At 44.0% G+C, this 23,052-nt stretch overlaps 2 long non-coding RNA genes across 3 annotated transcripts; one reads left to right on the top strand and one right to left on the bottom strand.

Annotated features, from left to right (window-relative positions):
- Positions 1-7,546: 7,546 nt before the first annotated feature.
- Positions 7,547-11,681, top strand: LOC123331834. Its single transcript, XR_006548627.2, has 2 exons — positions 7,547-8,457; positions 10,150-11,681. It is a non-coding gene; the product is annotated as an uncharacterized LOC123331834 (long non-coding RNA).
- On the bottom strand, positions 10,779-12,824 carry LOC123331835. 2 transcript variants are annotated; one of them, XR_006640638.1, is made up of 3 exons: positions 12,520-12,824; positions 11,792-11,875; positions 10,779-11,012 (listed from the first exon to the last, which is right to left on the bottom strand). It is a non-coding gene; the product is annotated as an uncharacterized LOC123331835 (long non-coding RNA). The 2 variants fall into 2 exon arrangements; XR_006548628.2 differs by lacking the exon at positions 12,520-12,824 and adding an exon at positions 12,006-12,102.
- Positions 12,825-23,052: the final 10,228 nt, after the last annotated feature.

Genomic DNA, 23,052 nt, shown 5'->3' on the forward strand with positions numbered 1-23,052 from the left:
CTTGATCAAGTGAGAATGACTTTCACTCATTAAGCTACTTTTAGCTGTTGGTTCCCCCAGAGCCTTCCATTCCTTTAGTGTCATCCCCCAAAGAAACGCAGAGGACGGCTTGGGGCCATTCTGTCACCATTCCCTCAGACAGAAGGGGTGAGTTTTCTTCCTCCTTAGTCTTTTGGGTATTTAGGATTATCATCTGTTACGCAAAACAAAACAAACAAACAAATTTCATGTTTTACCTGAATGTTTCATGAGGTAAACTTCTTTCACCTTGTCCTATTGACATCTGTAGAAAGATGATTTTTTTTTTTTTTTAAAAGTCTGTTGCTCAGAACTAAGCCGCTATAATTTACAGAAAGGTGCCTTATCCATTCGAATGTACAACAATGTATCCTCTTTGGTGGAGAGCTTCTAGTCCCACGTTGGTTTTAGGCTGTACTAGAAGAAGAAACATAAGAGGCACAAGGGTATGCCAGATGGTGAAAAATAGGTTTAAGGCACCAAAATAGTGTTGTTTTTATTAAAAACTAGGCTAGCATGGAATGCCAGAAGGTGTGAAACCCAGCTCTGAATAACAATCTCCAGATTTAGCATTAATCTTGGCCTGTGTGAACCTCCCACCAGGTGAAGCTGGGTGGGCCTGCCAGCCTTCCTGGGGCGGAGGGGCGAAGGGGGACGGGCAGGGAGTTGTTTTTGCAGGGCTGGCTGCAAAAGATCCTGGAGGCCCATGGGGGAGCCAGTGGCTCTCCACCCCTTCCTTTCCCCATGCCCCACCATCAGTACACTGAAATCCTCAGCCTAGTGCTGATTCATCCATATCTCCTTCATACTGGAGTCTGAGGTCCAAGAACAATTACGGCTGGAAACATGACCTCCAATAAAGCCTAGGTTTCTTCAGCATTATTTTATATAATTCTTTCTTTATTTTTGACTGTGCTGGGTCTTTGTTGCTGCGCGGGCTTCTCATTGCAGTGGCTTCTACTGATGTGGAGCACGGGCTTTAGCATATTGGGGCTCAATAGTTGTAGCTCCCGTGCTCCAGAGCACAGGCTCAGTAGTTGCGGCGCATGGGTTTTGTTGCTCCGCAGCATGTGGGATCTTCCTGGCTCAGGGATCAAACCAGTGCTTCCTGCATTAGGCAGGAGGATTCTTTACCCCTGAGCCACCAGGGAAGACTTCTTCAGCGTTACTGAAGGGAACAGCCGTGTCCAAAAGTTTTCCGCTAACCCTTAGGGTTACTGAACCAAACTTGGATCCGCTCTCCCGCACAGTAAAGCCCATCTACTGACACCCGGTTGTAAGGAAAGAAAGCGCACCATCTGTCTCAGGGCTTCCAGCAAGGAGCCTAGGCAGTACTTAAGGGTCAAAAGACCCAACTCTCTGATGGCTTTCAGGGGAAGGTTTTTAAAGATGAGAGAGAGGGTTGCTGGGTATGTGATCAGCTGGTGGACATTCTTCCGATGGATTGGTGATGAGGTAATCAAAAGTCAACATCATCAACCACCTGGTTCCTCAAGGTCTGGGGCCTATGTGCTTGTGGCCAGCAGACAGTTAACTTCTTCCATCTGGTGGGGGTTTCGGTCTCTGCAAAACAGCTCAAAGGATTTGGCTCAGAATATTATCTCTAGCCTTTGAGGAGGAACTAAAGGTCCCTGACTTTGTTTAAGGGCTAAACTATCAATATTTTGTCCTGCTTGACTGTTGTCTTTCTGCATTTTCTCACGGACTCTGATTACATTCTTTGGAACCCGGGTACGGGCTAGAAGGCTAAAGTTTTCCTACAGACAAGAGGCAGGTGGAGGACATGGGTGGGGGGAGGTGTCTGTCCTGGGAAGGCCCCCATAGGGTCCTGCTTGGTTACTTTACCAAACAGTGTCCCTCAAACTCTCCAACTTTAAGGAAGCCAGCATCCAAGAGGGTTAGGCTCCTCATCAAAAAAGTCCATTGTCATACTGAGTCAGTGAGCTTTTGCTACAAACCAACCAACCAACCACAAAGCTTGGTGCCTTAAGGCAGTGGTCCTCAGCCTTTATGGTATGAGGGATGGGTTTCATGTAAAATAATTTTTTCATGGACCAGGGGGTGGAGAGGTGGTTTTAGGATGATTCAAGTGCATTACATTTATTGTGCACTTTATTTCTATTATTATTACATCAGCTCCACCTCAGATCATCTGGCATGAGATCCCGGAGGTTGGGGACCCCTACCTTAAAGTACCAACTCTGGATTTAGCAGACTGGCAATCTGGGCTAAGTCCCACTGATGCACTTGGCTCATGCCCACGTCTGTGACATCAACTGCCAGGTTGGCTGGGGACAGGCTGGTCTGAGATAGCCTCAGCTAGTTAGATTGTATTTCTTCCGTGCGGTCTCATATCTCCCAAGGCTAGCCTGGGTTTGTTCACAGGGAGGTAGCTGAGTTGCAAAAGAGTTAGCTGAAACAGCAAAAAAATGCTCACAGCCTTTTGAGATAGGCCTGGACCAGGAATAACACTTTGTATTCAGTTGGTCAGAGCAAGTCCCAAGGCCAGCTCAGGTTCAAGGGCTGCAGTTCTTGATAGGGGCAGCTACTCTGCATTGAAAAGGGATGCAAGTACAAAGAAGATAATAAGGGCAGCCATTTTTTTCTTTTTCTAAAATGTTTTTAATTGAGGTAACATTCTTTTGTATAAGTTTCATGTGTACAACATTATATTTCTATTTCAGCTTGCAGGATCCTAGTTCCCCTATCAGGGATTGAACCTGGGCCCTTGACAGTGAAAGCGAGGAGTCATAATCACTGGACCACCAGGGAATTCCCGTATTTCTACTTCTTTATACACTAGAACATGCTCACCACCAAAAATTTAGTTTTCATCCATCAACATACAGTTGATCCCCTTTACCCAATTTGTCCCCCTTCCTCTGGTAATATTGGGGGACTGAGGGAACAAAAAGTGCCCATGAAACTGAGAAGTCATCTTGAGACCAAAACGTTAGGCAAGCAGCTCCATATAATCAAGTTGGCAGCTGCACCTTGCACCAGTGAGGGGCATTGGGACAATTTTATAGTTAATCTAGGGTAGGGGTACAGATACTTGAAAACAGGCTGTGCATTCCTAAATTAAGATTTATGAATGGGTAAGCTAGTCATGCAGAGAAGGCAATGGCACCCCACTCTTGCCTGGAAAATCCCATGGGCGGAGGAGCCTGGTAGGCTGCAGTCCATGGAGTCACTAAGAGTGGGATACGACTGAGCGACTTCACTTTCACTTTTCACTTTCATGCACTGGAGAAGGAAATGGCAACCCACTCCAGTGTTCTTGCCTGGAAAATCCCAGGGAAGGGGGAGCCTGGTGGGCTGCCGTCTATGGGGTCACACAGAGTCGGACATGACTGAAGCAACTTAGCAGCAGCAGCAGCAAGCTAGTCATGTGGGCACTGGGAATATGTCACAAAGGGTTTTCATCATTGTTTGGGGACTAAGAAAGCATAGAGCCTACCAGATCCTGATGATTATGAAACAATCTCTATTAACTACAAAACCCTTGATGACAGATAAGTGATTCACTACATAGTACAGACTGGGTAGGGTCAGTGAAAAGATGGGAGAAATTGCAAGAGCCCAAGATGGCATCAGTTATGCTACCAGCCATACAGATAGCCACTACTCTGCACTGTATCTACATATTTGTTTTTTGTTTCATTTGGTGTGTTCATTTATTTTTAATATTCCACATATGAGTGAAATCATACAATATTTGTCTTTCTTCTGACATTTCATTTAGCATAATACCCTCAAGATCCATCCATGTTTTTGTAAATGGCAAGATTTCATCTTTTTTATGGCTGAGATGTAATCTATTATATATAAAGAAGATGTGAGAGATATATATCTCATATTCATGATCATATGGTTTTTCTCATCATTGATATAGTGAATTACACTGATTAATTTTTGAATATTGAACTAATCTTGCATTCCTAGGATAAAACCCACTCAGATATGATGTATTTTTATTATATATTATTGAATTTGATTTGCTCAAATTTTGTTAAGAACTTTTGCATTAGTGTTTCTGAAATACATTGGTATATAGTTTTCTTATAAAATTTTTGTTTGATTTTGGTATAGAGTAATGCTGACCACCTCATGAATGATTTGGAAGATAGTCTCTCCTCTTTAATTTCCCAGAAGAGTTTGTGGAGAATTGACTCATTTTGTTTTTAAATATTTATTGGAATACTCCCATGAAGCCAGTTGGGCCTGGAATTTTCTTTGTAGAAATATTTTCAATAAATTCAATATCTTTAATCAATATAAGGCTAAACAGGTTACCTATTTCTTATTGAGCTTCAATAGTTTATGTCTTTCAAGGACTTTTTCCATTTCACCTAAGTTGTCAAATTTGTTGGCATAAATTTCATGATTTTTTCCCAACATATATTAAAAATACTATGAAACCTCTAGAATGAAAACAATGTAATATTGGTACATGAATAGAAAAGAAACCAGTGGAATAGATTAGAGAAAGTCTAGAAAGAGACTCAAATATATTTGTCAATTTAGTATATGACAAAGTATATGGCATTTCAAATTATTGGGGTAAAGATGTACTGAAAAAATTTATTTTGGTAAAATATCCACAGCATAAAATTGACCATTTGAGCCCTTTTGGGGTGTACAGTTCAGTGACATTAAATACATTCATATTGTGGAACTTCCCTGGTGATTCAGATAGTAAAGAATCTGCCTGCAATGCAGGAGACCTGGGTTCAATCCCTGGGTCTGGAAGACCCCCTGGAAAAGGGAATGGCAGCTCACTCCAATATTCTTGCCTGGGAAATCCCATGGACAGAGGAGCCTGGTGGGTATAGTCCATGGGGGTCACAAAGAGTCAGACACGACTGAGCAACTAACACTTTCACTTTCAGAGAACTAAACTCTTACATGCTGAATGGTGTGGCAAAAAAAAAAAAATTCATGTTGTACAACCATCACAACATCCATTTTCAGCACTGTTTCTTAATAGACTTTTTTTTAATGCTACCATTTATTCATTTAGGATTTTAGTTATTACAAGACCATTTCTTTTTACTGCCTCAAAAATCCTCTGTGCTCTTTGTATTCATCCCCCTCTCCCCCAGTTCCTGGCAACCACTGACCTTTTTACTGTCTCCATGGTTGTGCCTTTTCCAGAGTGTCCTATAGTTGGAATCAAACAGTATGTACCCTTTTCAGATGGGCTTCGGTCACTTACTAATATACATTTAAGCTTCCTCCATGTCTTTTTCTGACTGGACAGCTCACTTCTTTCCCGTATTGAATCAAGTTCCATTGTTGGGATATACCAGAGTTTATCCATTCACCTATTGAAGGACATCTTGGTTGCTTCCAAATTTTGGCAAGTATGAATCAAGCAGCTATAAACATCTGTGTGCATGTTTTTGCATGGACATAAGTTTTCAGTTCCTTTGGGTAAATATCAAGAAGCACAAGTAGTGGATCATATGGTAAGTATATGTTAAGTTTTCTAAGAAACCACCAAATGATTTTCCAAAGTGGCGGTATCATTTTGCATTCCCACAGGTGATGAATGAGAGTGTCAGTGGTGAATTGGAGAAGAACTATATTCAATATCCTGTAATAAACCATAATGGAAAAGGTCACGTATACTTATATACGTGTATATATATACATCTATGGGCTTCTCTGGTGACTCAGTGGTAAAGAATCCAAAGAATCCACCTGCCAATGCAGGAGATGCAGGAGACATGGGTTCTATTGCTGGGTCGGGGAAGAAAATTTCCTTCTAGAGGAGGAAATGGCTACCCTCCCCAGTATTCTTGCCTGGAGAATCCCATGGACTGAGGAGCCTGGTGGGTATAGTCCATGGGGTCACAAAGAGTCGGACATGACTTAGTGACTGAGCATGCATGCAGTACAAGCATAAAACCTCATATGTTGATAAAAACTGTGTACTAGACTGGTTAACGGCTACAATCCCTTGCATGCTAGTATTCACTTTGCAATGCATCCCTGCCCTTCATTCCTTCCATCCAAGGGTGAGTCTATTTCTTCACCCTCCTACCCCAGAGTCTGGACTGGCCTTATAACCTGCTTGTTATAGCAATAGCAGTGGATGGAAGTGACTTGAGACTCCCACAGTCAGTTCAGGAAGCTTGAGGCTTCTGCCTTGATTCTCTCAGAGAGTTCTGGCTGCCATATAAAGGAGTCCACTTAGCCGACTAGAACACAAAAAGCCATGGAGGAGACCCGAGGAGCCCTAATCCATAGCCAGATATGTGAGTCAGGCTATCCGGAATCTTCCAGCTCAGCTGATTCTCCCTCTTGAGTGAGTCCAGTCAAAACTGGCAAGAGGAAGTACCCAACCAACCAGCACAATCATAACACATCATAAACTATTACTGTTTTGGGCCACTATCCCTTGGGGTGGCTTGTTACACAGGAAAAGGTAATTAAAACTGGAGTTCAATTTATTATTATAAAATGAAAAACCGTAATAGGCAGAGGAAGTGGGTGAGGGTAGAGAGGAAACAAAATTGGTCTTACCTTGGTAATTACTGAAGCTGGGGATTCATTATCTACTCATCTATTTTTGTATATATTTGAAATTTTCCATAGTAAAAAGTAAAAAATAAAAGGGAGGGTTGGAAAGATTTCATTGGAAAAATGTGGCTCTTCTCTGGTGTTCCAGTGGCTAAGATTCCATGCTACCAATTCAGGGGGCCGGGGGTCCATCCCTGGTGGGGGAACTAGACCCCCAAAGCCACAACTAAAGATCCCACATGTTGCAACTAAGACCCAGTGCAGCTAAATAAATATATTTTTTAAATGTATATGTCTATTTTTGTTTTTTGGCTATACTACTGGGCATGTGGGTTCTTAGTTCCCAGCACCCCTGCTTTGGAAGAGGTGAGTCTTAACCACTGGATCGCCAGGGAGGTCCCTTAAAATGTATATGCATACTTGATATTCAACACACTTAATTTTTTTTATATGATTACATAATACACAGAATGAAATACATTTTTTCCCCCAGCAGGCCACATTTTGACTCTCCAAATACTCTCCAGTTCACCCCTGAATGTCATAGAGATATTACATAAAATTTCTGGGTGTGTCATGAGATCAACAAGGATGAGAAACCAGCTCCTAAGGCAGTTGGGGGGGCCCCAGCAGGCAGGACTCAGAGGGACAGGAGCCCCCCAACCCCGCAGCCCGGAGTATGAGTAGACGATGAGGAAGTTCGGCTTTCCGCAGCCTGCTCTGCCTTCCTTTCCTCCTTCCTGTCGCATCAGGTCAAGACTGTACCCAGGCCCGCCTGCCCTGCTCGACAGCACAGGCTCGGGCTCCGGGGGAGGGTGAGAGTGGGGCTGAAAGCGGCTGGAAAAGGAGGACCAGCCTGAATTTCAGCCCTCCATCCTTGCAAGGGGACAGGCGAGCCACCCTGGGGCTAAAGGTCGCTTTGGAGCTCTCCAGGATTCTGCCCCTCTGAGTCACGCTCTCCCGGAACCCCGGCATCCCCGGGCTCAGATTCTAGACTGTAAGGCCTTCGGGCAGCCCCGAAGTGAAGGAGCGCAGCTGGGCGCCCAGCAGTCCGGGAGGTGGGGCGGCTTGCGACCGCCCTGTTGATCCCGTCCCTGCTTCCTTAAAGAATGACTGATGGCGAGTTCTCTAGCCTCGAAACCACTCTCTCAGCAAGCCCTTTCCTTCCAAAGACGCCCGGAACCCGCGGAGGAGGGGGGAGGAAGGTGGAGAGTCGGTGGGGGGAGGGAGGGAGGAAGAGGAATGAATTGCATTGGCCCGTCGCCTCCGCAGCGGAAGATGCTGACACCCTCCGTCCAGCCCCCTCCCCGGGGGCCCTGCGTCCCCCTTCCCCCTGCCAGGCTGCAAACACACAAGCACACAGACCCGCACACTAGAACATAAACAAGGATATTTCATTTCTTCCTTTTAATTTTTTTTGCACACTAATAAATAAACTACTGCAACAACAACAGAAAAGGCAAGCGGAATCCAAATACCCTCTCGGTTGCCATTTGGTTATATAAGAAGGACGAATTAAGGCGAGCTGGCGGTAAAGAGTCGCTCCAAATCCAAGCCCCTGCACCGGCCTTAAATCAAAAGGGAAAAAGTGGGGCAGAGTTCTGCCAGCAGCAAACATGATCTGCTTCTGGGGATTGGACTGTCACAGGTCACAGAACTCGGCCCAGCTAAAAGTCCGCAGCCCCTGCACACCTCCGGGAACCCTTATTCGTTGTTGTTTTGCAGGGATGGGCTCCAGGCAGCTTCCTTTGTAAGGTGCCCCCCACCCCCAGCCCGCGGGTCGAGCTTCTGGGGCAGGGAGCAAACACCCGCCCCAAGGGACTGGACCACCGGCGTCCCCTTGCCCAAGAATTTAGGATTGGGATGGAGAAAAAGAAAACAGTGTTTATGAAGAGCCAGAAAGCGTTCTGTGTAAGTAGGGGATTGTGGGAGGCTGTGAGCTTGAGGAGGGGAGCTGTGTGAAAGAACAAAAGGCTGAGGCGGGGCGAGAGAAAAAGAGAGAGAATATAAAGACATGCTGGCGTAGAGAGGGACAGGCCACAGGAATTCTGCTTGAACTCCCTGCTGCCTTCCGAGCCCCAACTGCTGCCTTCTCTCATTTTCCAGAACAAAAATATCTTGTCTTCTGTTTCACCAGACACCTATGACCTATCACCTTCGGAGGTTCAGGAAGCTTGAAACTTCCGGTACTTGTACTCAGAATTCTAAATAATATGCCCTCAAATTGAAGCTTTCTTTCTCATTTTACTTAAATTTTTTTTTTTAGAGCAGTTTTAGGTTTTCAGCAAAATTGAGAGGAAGGTGCAGCGATTTCTCATATAACTCCTGCCCTCCCCCCCCCACACAGCCTCCTCCATTATCAACGTCTCTCCTAGAGTGCTGTTTGTTCCAGCTGATGAACCTACACTGACACACCATCGTCACCCGAAGTCCAGAGTTTACGTTATGGTTCACTCTTGGTGTTGTGTGGGTTCAGATAAACGTATAATAACCTGTATCCACCATTTTAGGGTTCTAGTGTGTGCTCAGTCATGTCCGACTCTTTACAACCCCAGGGACTGTAGCCGGCCAGGCTCCTTTGTCTGTGGCATTTCCCAAGCAAGAACACTGAAGTGGGTTGCCATTCCTACTCCAAGGGATCAAACCCGAGTCTCCTGTGTCTCCTGCATTGGCACGCGAGTTCTTTACCGCTTGAGCCATCGGGAAAGCCCTAAAGGATAGTGCCACTGCCCTAAAAATCCTCTGTGCTCCTCCTGCTCATCCCTCCCCCACCTCCAGCAACTGCTAATCCTCTCACTGTGTCCGTAGCTTTGTGTTTTCCAGAATATCATATAGTTGGAATTGTGCAGTATATATGGCTTTTTGGATTGGTTTCTCTCACTTAGTAATTCATCTTACTTTTGTGGTAAAAGTTTGCTGCTTACATTTTCCTAACCCTTCTCTCCTTTAGTACACAGTCCATAATACCTTCCGGTTGAGGAAAAAAAGCTTATGTCAGGCTTACAAATAAAATGGAAACAAATGTTTTTCCTTTGGGAAAAGGAAAACTCATACTTCCTGCATACTGGAAACTAGAAATCCCAGTGTTTCCAGTTTCAGCCACAGTCCAAACTTTAAAAAAAATTTTTTATTGGACTATATTTATAACATTGTATTAGTTTCAGGTATACAGCAAAGTGAATCAGTTATACATATATCCACTCTTTTTTAGGTTCTTTTCCCATGTAGGTCATTACAGAGTATTGGGGAGAGTTCCCTGTGCTATACAGTAGGTCCTTATTATCTGTTTTATATATGTGTGTGTGTGTGTGTGTGTGTGTGCATGCTCAGTAGCTCAGTTGTGTCTGATTCTTTGCGACCCCATGGACTGTAGCCTGCCAGGTTCCTCTGTCCATGGGATTTCCAGGCAAGAATACTGGAGTGGGTTGCCATTCCCTTCTCCAGGGGATCTTCCCGACCCAGGGATTGAACTCGAGTCTCCTGCATTGGCAGGCAGATTCTTTACCACTGAGCCACGAGGGATGCCCATTTTATATATAATACTGTGTATATGTCAAAGTCCAACCTTTCTAAAGCATTCTCTGACTTCATCTTCCGGAGCAGGGATTTTAAAACCCAAGGACGCGTGCTCAGAATCATGGCCGCTTCACCCAAGAATGGGCATGACCTGAGGCCTGGCATCCATGGAGCCATCCTAAGGGCTGCCTCTCCTCACCTGGGCAGGATGGTCCCACCTGCAATATACAGAGCTTGGCCATGCTCTGCCTGGAGGCAAAACCACAGGGACCTGTTTCAGGAGGACTGGCAAAGACTCATCCCACCCTTACTTCTCTGGAAGTCATGATCGTGATGCTGTGGTAGTATTGCCCTCACCTCTTCTTCAAACAGTCTCTGCAACCTTCTCCCATCAGCCAGAATCATAACAGCAGCAGCAATCAACATTTACCGACTGCTAATTACATGCCAGGCACCTGGCTAAGCCCTTTTTATGTATGTATTTAATCCTCATGACCCAATGAAGCAGGTAACAGTAGTGTCCCCCATTTTTATAACTGAGGAAGCTGAGGCACTGAAAGATTAAGTCACGTGCTCAAAGTCACACAGCCTTAAAGTAGCCTAACCAGGAGTTAAGTCCAGACAGCCTAGTTTCCGAGTTCAGCTGTGAACCACGACACTGTGATGGGAAAGATAATGGTTATAAATTGATGTGTAACAAATTACTCCAAAACGTGGCAGGTTAAAACAATGAACAATTATCACACATGTCTTCTGAGGGTCAGGAATCTGGATGCTCAGGAGGGCTTATGGGGAAGGCTACCGTCAAGCTGGCAGCCAGGGCTGTAGTCTCCCAAGACTTGACTGGGCCTACAGGATCTGCTTCTGACCTCATTCATGTGGCTGTTGGCAAGAGGCCTCAGTGCCTTGACACGTGGGCCTCTCTATGGGGCTGCTCCGGACAAGCGTTCCTGCAGCCCGAGGGATGAGGGGAAGAGAGAGAGAGATTGAGAGATGAGCCACCCTGCCTTTTATGACCTACTCTCCTGGTCACCCATCATCATTTCTGCCTTATTCTACTCATTAAGTCCAACCCACACTCAACAGGAGGGCTTACACAAAGGCATGAACACCAGAAAGCACCAGGAAGCAGCGATCACTGGAGGCCATCTTGGAGGCTGCTACCACAGGTGTGAAGAGGAGCTAAACAAAAGGACCATGCCCCCAGAAAAACCTAAAACCTGCTCTAGAAGTGACGGCAAAGAGCTAGCATGCAGAGATTAGAAGCAAAGGATTATATGTACACATAGTACCAGGGACGCTTCTGAAAAACTTAGTGAAAAAAGAAACAGGGTGAATTATAGAACACAATACCATTGATGTAATTTCAAAATATATGCATACAGGTGCCATTCATCTCAATTGCAAAAACAGGAACCCTAATTGATGCTGTTAGAAGTCTGGACAAATTGCCCTTGGAGAGGAGCTTCTGGAACACTCATCATGTTGTCTTTTTTGGGATGGGAGCTAGTTACACAGCTCTACTCATTTTATGGGAATTCATCCAGCTGTGCACTTATGATGTGCGTGTTTTCCATATGTCTGTTACATGGCTATACAATTTACATTAAAACCAAAAATACATTCATGGAAAACACCAGTACCCATTTTGTGAGAGCCTATATAAAGGAAAAGATATACATTAAAATGATTTTCTATGGGGGATAGAAGTGGGGAAGGAAATACATACATACATACACACACACGACAGGTCTTATACGATCGTTGTTGTTGATGTACCACAGAGGAATGTTATTAATTTGACCCTCTGCACCTGAGGTTAAAAAAGATAACAAAAAAGCTGTGTTTGTGATCTCACATTCAGGTGGGCCACAGGAGAGCTTTATTTTTTTATGGTGCTTATAAGTCTGTCTCCATCTACCCAGTTACCTAAGGTCCCTCACCCATCAATGCTCCCAAATCAAAAAGAGTTGATCCCAGAGGCTCCTCCAGCCTCTGCAGAAGCTGCTCAGGTCAACACCCACCCCAGCTGAGTTACTTAGTGGGCAGGAAAGATGCACTCTAATCAAATCCCCAGAAAGACTTAAAAGAGTTTAGCAAGTTCTCACACTCAAGCTGCATCCCATTACCCTGGAGAGCTCATTAAAGCACAGAGTGCTGGGCCCCTCCCTCGGAGTTTCTGAATTTGCATTTCTAACAAGTTCCCAGGTCCTGCTGCTGCTGGTGGGCCCGGAAGCTCACCTTGAAAATCACTGGTGCTACAAAGGAGGACGAGAAGTATGGTTACTGCCATAGCAAGTTTTCCACCCCCAGGGCGATCCCAGGTTCTAGAACAAACCTCAGCCCTGGCTGCTCCCTAACGAGGTGGTGTGGCTTGAGAAGCAGAGCTAATCCCAGAGACAATAGAGGAAGCTTTGTGAAGGGGAGATCTCTGGGCTTCGAGACATCAACACTCACCTTTTGCAGCCAGCCCCACCCTCCATTCTGAGTAAGAGGTAATGGTCTGAGCTTTCTGCCAAGAAATCTGGGCCACAGCCATGTTCACTAGAGTGGTAGTCTCAGGGAAAACATCGGTGTAAAACCAAGCAGAACCCTGTAGGGTCCTCCCGGGTACAGAAGCCCCTCCGTATTTCCCATTTCTTGTTTGTAGAGAAAAAGCTTTAATCTCCTAGGCCTTCCGTGAGTTCCAAAGAGCAGACTCAATCACTTACTAATTAGGGAACTGAGAGAACTCAGAAACAAAGGGAAAGCAGTTAAGCAAGAAAAGTAATGATAGCTTAAACAACTGAGCAATGAAACGGAGTCCTGGTTCCTCCTCTCAGAATAGACATAACAATCTGACACATACCTTTTCGTTGTTCTATAGAAACTAAGACCCCCACCCAGGTAGAGGATGGCAACCACACGCCAACCATAAGCAGGTAGACCCCAGACTGGTTGGAACTAGAAGATTAAATTTCCTGACACAGTATGCTGCTGCTGCTAAGTCGCTTCAGTCGTGTCCGACTCTCTGCGACCCCATAGACGGCAGCCCACCAGGCTCCCCCGTCCCTGGGATTCTCCAGCCAAGAACACTGGAGTGGGTTGCCATTTCCTTCTCCAATGCATGAAAGTGAAAAGTGAAAGTGAAGTCGCTCAGTCGTGTCCGATTCTCAGCGACCCCATGGACTGTAGCCCACCAGGCTCCTCCATCCATGGGATTTTCCAGGCAAGAGTACTGGAGTGGGGTGCCATTGCCTTCTCCTGACACAGTATGGAGGTTCCTTAAAAAACTAAAAATAGAGCTACCATATGATCCAGCAATCTCACTCCTGGGCATATATCTGGAAAAGATGAAAACTCTAACTCAAAAAGGTGCATGCACCCCCATGTTCATAGCAGCACGATTTACAATAGCCAAGACATGGAAGCAAACTAAATGTCCATCAACAGATGAGTGGATGAAGATGTGGTACATATATACAATTGAATATTGCTCAGCCATAAAAAAGAATGAAATAATGCCAATTGCGGCAACATGTATGGACCTAGAGATGGTCATACTGAGTGAAGTAAGTTAGAAAAAGACAAATATATGGCATCACTTATATGTGGAATCTAAAAAAAGGGTGCAAAAGAACTTATATACAAAACGAATAGAGTTACAGATGTAGAAAATAAATTTATGGTTACCTGGGGGAGAGATAAATTGGAAGATTGGGATTGACATATACATACTACCATATGTCAAATAGGTAACTAACGAGGACCTGTATGCTTGTTATTGAACACTACTCGATACTCTGTAATTGCCTGGGAATTTCATGGGGAAAGAATCTAAAAAAGAATGGATATATGCATAACTGATTCAGTTTGCTGTACACCTGAAACTAATACAACATTGTAAATCAATGATATCCAATAAAAATTTTTTTAAAGTGTCCTGAAACACCACCCTGTTACCTCACCACCAACCAATTAGAAGGAAGTTCACAAGCTACAACCCTCACCCCAAATGTTACTTTAAAAACCCTTCCCTGAAAGCCATGTGGGAGTTTGAGTTCCTTAAGCATTAGCTGCCAGTGCCCCTTCCTGCCCACTGGGATGAATGCTTCTCCCTCCTGTTACTCTCTTGTCAGCCCAAAGGACCTCTTCCATCAACCCAGGTTTTCTCCAAAGACTGGAAAGAGGACTTGCCTTGAACAGCTCAGTTTTGTTTTGTTTTGCTTCATTTTGTTTTGATTGAAGTATAGTTGGTTTACAATGTTGTGTTAGTTTCTGGTGTATAACAAAGTGATTCAGTTATATATATACATATTCTTTTTCATATTCTTTTCCATTATGGTTTATCACAGGATATTGAATATAGTATTATGCAGTAGGACCTTGTTGTGTATTTTATATATGCTGCTGCTGCTGCTAAGTCGCTTCAGTTGTGTCCGACTCTGCGCAACCCCATAGACGGCAGCCCACCAGGCTCCCCCGTCCCTGGGACTCTCCAGGCAAGAACACTGGAGTGGGTTGCCATTTCCTTCTCCAATGCATGAAAGTGAAAAGTGAAAGTGAAGTCGCTCAGTCGTGTCCGACTCCTAGCGACCCCATGGACTGCAGCCCACCAGGCGCCTCCGTCCATGGGATTTTCCAGGCAAGAGTACTGGAGTGGGTTGCCATTGCCATCTCCGGTATTTTATATATAGCAGTGTGTATATGTTAATCCCAATCTCCTAATTTATCCCTCCCTGTACATTTCCCCTCTGGTTAACCGTAAGTTTGTTTTCTATGTCTATGAGTCTGTTTCTGTTTTATAAATAAGTTCATTTGTAGCATTTTTTTAGATTCCACATGGATTATATCATATATTTGTCTTTGTCTGACTTAGTTCACTTAGTTAATCTCTAGGTCCATCCATGTTGTTGTAAATAGAATTATTTCAGTATTTTGATGGCTGAGTAATATTCCACTGTATATATATACACCACATCTTATTTATCCATTCATCAGTCAATGAACATTTAGTTTACTTCCATGTCTTGGCTGTTGTAAACAGTGCGAGCAGCTCAGTTTTGACCCTTCAGAGGCCCTAAGGCAAGGAGCTACACAGGCCTGGCTGGCATGCCCAAGAGCATATAAAAGACTAATTCAGTACTTCATCCTGCTGAGAGTGATCAGTTGGGACAAACCTGGGAATGCTAAGGAACTTAAATTTTAATTTGTAGGCATCAGAGGCTACTGGAGTTTTTTCAAGAAGGAAAGTATCATGACCAGTTGTGTCTTTTAGAAAATAATTCTGGAGGCAGTGAGAAGATGGGACTAGAATGGGAAGATTCGAAAGCAAGGACACTACTTGGGAGGTGCCTGCCAGGTTCTTAAAGAGAAACAGTGAGGCAGTCCAGATGGAACCTTAAGGGAACTTGGTTATAAAACAGATAGAATGTGATGTTGGAAGTGGGAGATAGAGAGGGAAAAGTGAGTCTGCAGTTTCTTCATTTAGTGGCTGGATAATGATTTCTAGCATTAATTGAGTACATATTATACATCTGACATTATTCTAAGTGTTTTACACGCACTAATTCATTTAATCCTCCTGTACTAGGTATGAGTATTACCACCATTCCCGTTTTACAGGTAAGAAAACTGAGGCTCCAAGAAGTTAACTTGCTGAAGGACACATAACTGGTAAGTGGAGGAGCTGGAATGCAAATTGAGGCAGTTTAGCTTCAGACACTGTGCTCTTAATCATTACGCTCTGCCATGGCACTTGACAGTCCTAGGGATGTCATTTGTGATGTCTGCCAGTCCTCACCATCTTCTGAGTGAGACTGTTCCACGGCCCCCTGGAAGGTGTTTTTCAATGAAACACCTGACTCCACCCACTTTCAAAGGCCAATCAGATGAGCGTGAGCACTTAACCTGAGACAAATAAATCCACAAGCCCAGACAAGATTTCCTCTCACTTGGTGATTAAAACTAGGACATGCTGAGGAACTCATCGGATAATAGTGGGAGCAGAAGCTAAAAGGTCATGATGTGGGTAGGCCCTGAGTCAGCAGAGGTTATGAGGGAACAGAAAGGATGAATGAGTAAGCAGAGAATGTGATCATCAGGGAGAGAAGACAGTAGATTGCCCAAGAGCCTGGGATATGTGATGAGAGGGTGGCCTAGAAGAGTCTCAGGCTTCTGCTGCCCTGGCTCCTTTCTGCCTTTGGTGGCCTGAAGAGGTCCTGTGGCCTGTATCCCTGATTTCCACACATGGGACCTACAGTTGACCTCCCTGAGGAAAACCTGTTTTCTATAATCTAAAAAGTCCTAATTAAACTGGAGATACTGCCAACAGAGAGGGATGACAGAGGAGGAGGAGCTGAGAAGGAGATGTCCATAGAGGAGGCCTTTGAAAAGTTCCAACATACACCTGGGAATCTGGAAGGCCACCTGCATGCATAGGGATGTGCACGTGCCTAGGAGAGACCTGAGAAAGTCCTCTTCTCTCAGTTCTGACTGAGCTTGAGGCTCTGTGCCAATAGGAAGTGAAGGCTATGGCAGAGTTGTCAACTGCCTGACTGAGCACTGAACAACATATACACAAAGCCCTCCAGCAGTGACTGAGAGACTTATTGGTTCCAGACACTTAAGGACATCTCTGGCCATTCACTAGCTGACCACTAAGCTGATGAGCAGACTTCAGCGGCCACTCATAAAAAAGAATACATTTTACAGAATTAGTTCAGAAACAATAAGAATAAACAGCAGCAACAATAACTAACATTGGAATGGGGGAGACTATGATTTCCATAGTTGTCATATTATATTATTTATTTAAAGTGTCCAGTTTTCAACAAATTTATGAAAATAGAAAGAACTCAGAACTCAGAGGGATCATAGTTACACCTATCTGTAAATATACTAAAAAGCATTGAATTGTACACTTTAAATGGGTGAGGCGATTCCCTAGTGGCCCAGAGGTTAGGATTCCACGCTTCCACTGCCAGGGGCCTGGGTTCAATCCCTGGTTGGGGAACTAAGATCCCGAAAACTGTGTGATGCAGCCAAAAAAAAAAAAGTTAAAAAATAAAAATGAGGGCTTCCCTGGTGGCCCAGTGGTAAAGAATCTGCCTGCCAATGCAGGAGATACAGTTCGATCCCTGCTGCAGCAAGATCCCACATGCCTCGGAGCAACTAAGAGCGTGTACCACCACTGTTGAGCCTGTGCTCCAGAGCCCAGGAGCTGCAAACACTGAGCCCATGTGCCACAACTAGTGAAGCCCACATGGCCTAGAGCCTTTGCTCCACAGCGAGAGCAGTCACCGCAATGAGAAGCCCACACACCACATCTAGAGAGTAGCCCCCGCTCTCTGCAACCAGAGAAAAGCCCATGCAGCAATGAAGACCCAGCACAGCCCCAAATAAATAAATATAATTATTAAAAATGGTTTTAAAAATTGGTGACTGGTATGTATGTAAATTAGATCTTAATGAAGCTGTTTAAAAAGAAGATACTTCACCACTTCATGCTTTATACACTGAACTTTCTGATTTTAAAAAAAAGTGCTCATTTGAAAAAATTTTTATCAAGATTAAATAATTATTTAAAAACAAATATTGATATTGATAGTCAATTAAATTTACTGCAATTTGTTGTCAATGGTTGGCTTAATAAAACTATTTCTAAGGTCAAAACTAAATTCTCTCCTCAAACATGCTATGCTATGCTAAGTCGCTTCAGTCGTGTCCGACTCTGTGTGACCCCATAGACGGCAGCCCACCAGGCTCCCCCGTCCCTGGGATTCTCCAGGCAAGAACACTGGAGTGGGTTGCCATTTCCTTCTCCAGTGCATGAAAGTGAAAAGGGAAAGTGAAGTCGCTCAGTCGTGTCCGACTCTTAGCGACCCCATGGACTGCAGCCTACCAGGCTCCTCCATCCATGGGATTTTCCAAGCAAAAGTACTGGAGTGGGGTGCCATTGCCTTCTCCGCTCCTCAAACATAATGTAGACCTATGATTGTGCTGTACATGGAATTCTCAGTAGATTCTCTGGATAAAAAGAAATTAGATCAGAGGCAATTATGATAAAATGCTAACGTCTGACAAAGCTAGGTGCTGGGTTGATGGTATTCATTATATTAATCTCTCTTAATGTTTCAAATGCTGAAAATATTTCATGATAAAAATCTAAAAGAAAGCAGAGTGCTATCACACAATGGTTAGAATGGCTAAAATTAAAGATTGACAATACCAAGTGCTGACCAAGATGTAGAGGAACTAGAATTCTCATACACTGCTGGTGGGAATGTCAAATGCTACAGAAACTCTGGAAAATGTTTGATACTTCCTAATCAACATAAGGGGGCCTCCCTGGTGGCTCAGCGGTAAAGAATCCACCTGCAATACAGGAGACACAAGTTCTATCCCTGGGTGGGGAAGATCCCCTAGAGAAAGAAATGGCAACCCACTCCAGTATTCTTGCCTGGGAAATCCCATGGACAGAGGAGCCTGGCAGGCTACAGTCCACAGGGTCCCAAAAGAGTCGGATACAACTTAGCTACTAAACAACAACTATCAACATAAACATAAAATTACCATATGACTCAGCCATTTTACTCTTTGATATTTACCCAAAATAAATGAAAACAGGGAGGTCCCTGGTGGTCCGGTGGTTAAGGTCCCAAGCTCCCAATGCAGGGGGCCTGGGTTCCATCCCTGGTCAGGGAACTAGATCTAACATTTCACATGCTGCAACTAAAAGAAAAAAAGAAGATTTGGATACAAGTTCATGGCAGCTCTATTCATAATATCTTTTAAAAGATTGGAGCTAGCACAAATATCCTTCAACAGGTAAATGGATAAACAAATTATGGTACATCTACATGGATAAACAAATTATGGTACTTCTATGCAACGGAATACTACTCATCAATTAAAAGAAATTAACTGCTGACATGCCACAACATGGATGACTCTTAAAAAACATGCTGAGCAAACAGAGCAAGATGCAAAAGGGTACATATTGTATAATTCCGCTTATGTGGAAATTTTTTTTTCTTCTTTTTTTTTCTTTTTTTTGGTTTATTTTTATTTTTTGTTTAATTTTTTTTCTTTTTTTTTGTTATTTTTTTTTATTATGTGGAAGTTTAGAAACACAAATCTAATCTAGAATTACAGAAAAGAGGACCAGTAGTTGCCTGAGAAGGACACAATAGAACTTTTCAGGGTAATAAAATCTTTTATACCTTGATTGTAATAGTGGTTACACATGTGTATACATTTGTAAACTCATCAAAATATACACTAAAATTGGTTCTTTGATTATATGTAAAGGATACTTTAATAAAACTGTCTTTTAAAAAAGAATTCAAAACACACAGGAGGTGCCCTGGGCCTAGACAATGGCTTGCAGTGGTTTGGGGGCTGGAAGGAGAGGAGAGAGATGTGGTATGGGCTGGGACAGAGGCTGTGCTAAAAGCCACAATTGGGTTTTATTTTTTCAAGGACAAGGGAAATATGAATCACATGAACAGCCTGTGAAGATGAAATCTGGTTCAAGAGAGAATACATAAGAGTAGGGAAATCATGAAAGGTCTCAGACATGGATGAGAAGGATGAGTTCAAGGGCACAAGTGCTCCGTCAGCCGCATGAGGGGGCACGGCCACTCAGCCAGTCTCTGAATTAGGAGGGACCTAATAGGCAAATTGATGCTTTTGAACTGTGGTGTTGGAGAAGACTCTTAAGAGTCCCTTGGACCGCAAGGAGATCAAGCCAGTCAATTCTAAAGGAAATCAACCCTGAATATTCATTGGAAGGACTGATGCTGAAGCTGAAGCTCCAGTACTTTGGCCGCCTGATATGAAGAGCTGACTCACTGGGAAAGACCCTGATGCTGGGAAAGATTGAAGGCAGGAGGAGAAGGGGATGACAGATGATGAGATGGTTGGATGGCATCACCAAGTCGATGGACATGAGTTTGAGCAAGCTTTGGGAGTCGGTGATGAACAGGGAAGCCTGGTGTGCTGCAATCCATGGGGTCGCAAAGAGTCGACTGAGCGACTGAACTGACTGAACTGAATAGGCAAATAAGGAGAGAGGAGTTGAGGGTTTGGTGGCCCTCGGTGGAGAAGGAAGGACCAGTTATCCCTTTTGACTGTGCTGGGGGAGCATGGGGCTGGGGGAGAAGCACAAGGCTTGGAATTTCTGTTAAAAGGAGCTGGGAGCCACTTGGTTCAAGTCCAAGGATTGTCAGACATAAAGCTGAAGCTCATTAATCAGCAACGAAGCCAGTCAGTGTGTTTATGAATTTCACCCTAGCAACCTGGGAGCAGAGCGGAGGAACAAACATTTCAAGTGCCAGTTCCCTCCCAGCCCCCTGGATCGTGCCAGCTTCTCCCACAGGGCAGGCTGGCCATAGAGAATGTCTGTATGAGCCTGTCTCTGCTGGGTGGAGAGGCTGCTATGCAGCCCCTGAGGCCTGGCCTAGGCTCTCTAGCCAGATGCCCAAGTCTTGGGGCCTCTGCTTGTGGGTCTCTCAGCTCCTATATACTTAACCACCTCAGACCCCTGGCCAGGGCCCAGGTTGGGGGTATGCATTTGCTCTGCTGACAAGTCCCTTTTGCTCAAGCAGGACTTCCTGGGGGTCATCACAGCTTCCTGGGGGTCAGCTTCCTCCAGAGCCCTAACCTTTTGTCTGCCTGCCTCTTTCCCAGTCATTCACAGGGATTTAAGCAAAAGCGGACCCCTCCCTCTTCCAAAAAAGGAAAACCCTCTCCTGAGATGACTTTCAGCCAGAGTCCCGTGACATGCTCTTTTCATGGTCATCCATCATATTACATCCTCCTCTGTTAGAGCTTTTTCATCTTTAATTATCTGGTGATTAAAAATTACATGCTCCTTGGAAGACATTCAAACAATATGAAAATATATTGTGTTAGCCAAAAAGTTCATTTGGGTTTTTCTATAAGATGGCATGACAAAATCCAAATGAACTTTGTGGCCAACCCAATATAATATAGAATATTCTCTGTGCTTCCACCTTCCAGATGGCTTCCCAAGTGGAGCAGTGGTAAAGAATTCACTACATAGGAGATGCAGGAGATGCGTGTTCAATCCCTGGGTCAGGAAGATCCTTTGGCAGAGGAAATGGCAACCCATTCAAGTATTCTTGCTTGGAGAATTCTATGGACAGAGCAGCCTGGCGAATTACAGTCCATGGGATTGCAGAGTCAGACATGACTGAGTAACTGAAAACACATGCCACCCTCCAGAAACAATACCTGCTCACCCTGGTTTATATTCCTCGGGAGATATACATATATTCTCATATATAAGAATGTATGTATTTTGTTTTTATTTAATTTTTATTGTGCTAAAATATAAGTATGAAATAGCAAGAGGAGAAGGGGACAACAGAGGATGAGATGGTTGGATGGCATCACCGACTCGATGGACATGAGTTTGAGTAAACTCCGGCAGTTGGTGATGGACAGGGAGGCCTGGCATGCTGCAGTCCATGGGGTCGCAAAGAGCTGGACATGACTGAGTGACTGAACTAAACTGAACTGATGAAATATTAAAAGTTGAGAGGCATTAAGTACATTCACATTGTCGTGCAACCATCATCACCATCCATTTCCAGAACTTTTTCATCTTCCCAAGCTGAAACTTTATACCATTTAAAACACTAACTCCCCACTTCCTCCTTCCCTTAGCCCCTAGCAACCACCATTCTAATTTCTGTCTTATAAGTCTGGCTACTCTAGATACCTCATATAATTGGAATCATACAATACTTGTCCTTTTGTGCCTGGCTTATTTCACTTAGTAGGACATCTTCAAGTTTCATGCATGTTGTATGAATGTCCTTCCTTTTTAAGGCTGAATGATATTCTTTTTAAGAATTTTTATTTATTTATTTTATTTGGCTGCACCAGATCTCAGTTGTGGCACATGGGTTCTTTGGTTGCAGCATGTGGGACCTACTTCCCTGACCAGGGATGTAACTCAGGCCCCCTGCATTGGGAGCAGGATGTCTCAGCCACTGGACCATTAGGGAAGTTCCAAGCTAAATGATATTCTCTTGTATGACTATATCACATTTTTGTTTATCCATTTATCCATTGATGGTATTTGGGTTGTTTCCACAAGAATGTATTCTTATATATAAATATATTCTTACATGAAAGAATATCATTAATACCATTGATTCTCTCTCTCACCCCAACCTAGTTTTTATACAGAAACTGTGCCCTCTCTCCTTCTATATCCTTAATCTTTTTTACCAGGTTCTTTTGCCTGAAACTATCTCTGTGTTCCCCATGCCTAACTAGTCCCTACTTGGCTTTCCCAACTAGTCCAACTCTCCCCATGTCCAATGGCACCTGCTGTTCTTCTCCACAGCAGCACTTTTACAGATTAGCACATAATATACCTCTTGTTTGTGTTATTATGACTTCCCAACTTTTTCATCAGCAGTGTATAAGATGTTAAAACACATGGCCAAGCGGAGTTATTGCAGGAATGCAAGGATGGTTCAGCATCAGCAAATCTATTATGGAATTTGGTGTTGAAAGAACTCTTGGGGTGGGCATCAGAAGACAGAATTAAGTGCTATCTCTGTTCTGCCATTGACTAGCTGTATAACCTTTTGCATCCCTCCCTCCCACTTTCAAAGGGGTTCTCAGGAAGGGCTCTTCACTGAGGAGGGGAGCACAGCTTTGAGAAGCAGCCTATTCCTCTCCCTGTTCTATTTTCTTTACCTGTAAAATGAAGAAATATTCTAATTCCATGATTTTATAAGCTTTGTAAAAGAAACATAATAGAGTCAAGCAAAACAGGAAGGGAAAAACTGCTGTGTAGCTGGGTCCTAGCCAATTGTGTCCATGGTGCTGGTGGGCTCCTCAGAAGAGATCAGACCCACAGTGCCACACTGTGGACTGTTGGGACATGCATAAAAGGCTTAGACACAGCTAGGGTAGACTGACTACAAAAAGAAATAAATTTGTTCTAAATACAGTGGTGGATGATGG

Source organism: Bubalus bubalis, chromosome X (genome assembly GCF_019923935.1).
Source record: "Bubalus bubalis isolate 160015118507 breed Murrah chromosome X, NDDB_SH_1, whole genome shotgun sequence".
NCBI classification, from domain to species: domain Eukaryota; kingdom Metazoa; phylum Chordata; class Mammalia; order Artiodactyla; family Bovidae; genus Bubalus; species Bubalus bubalis.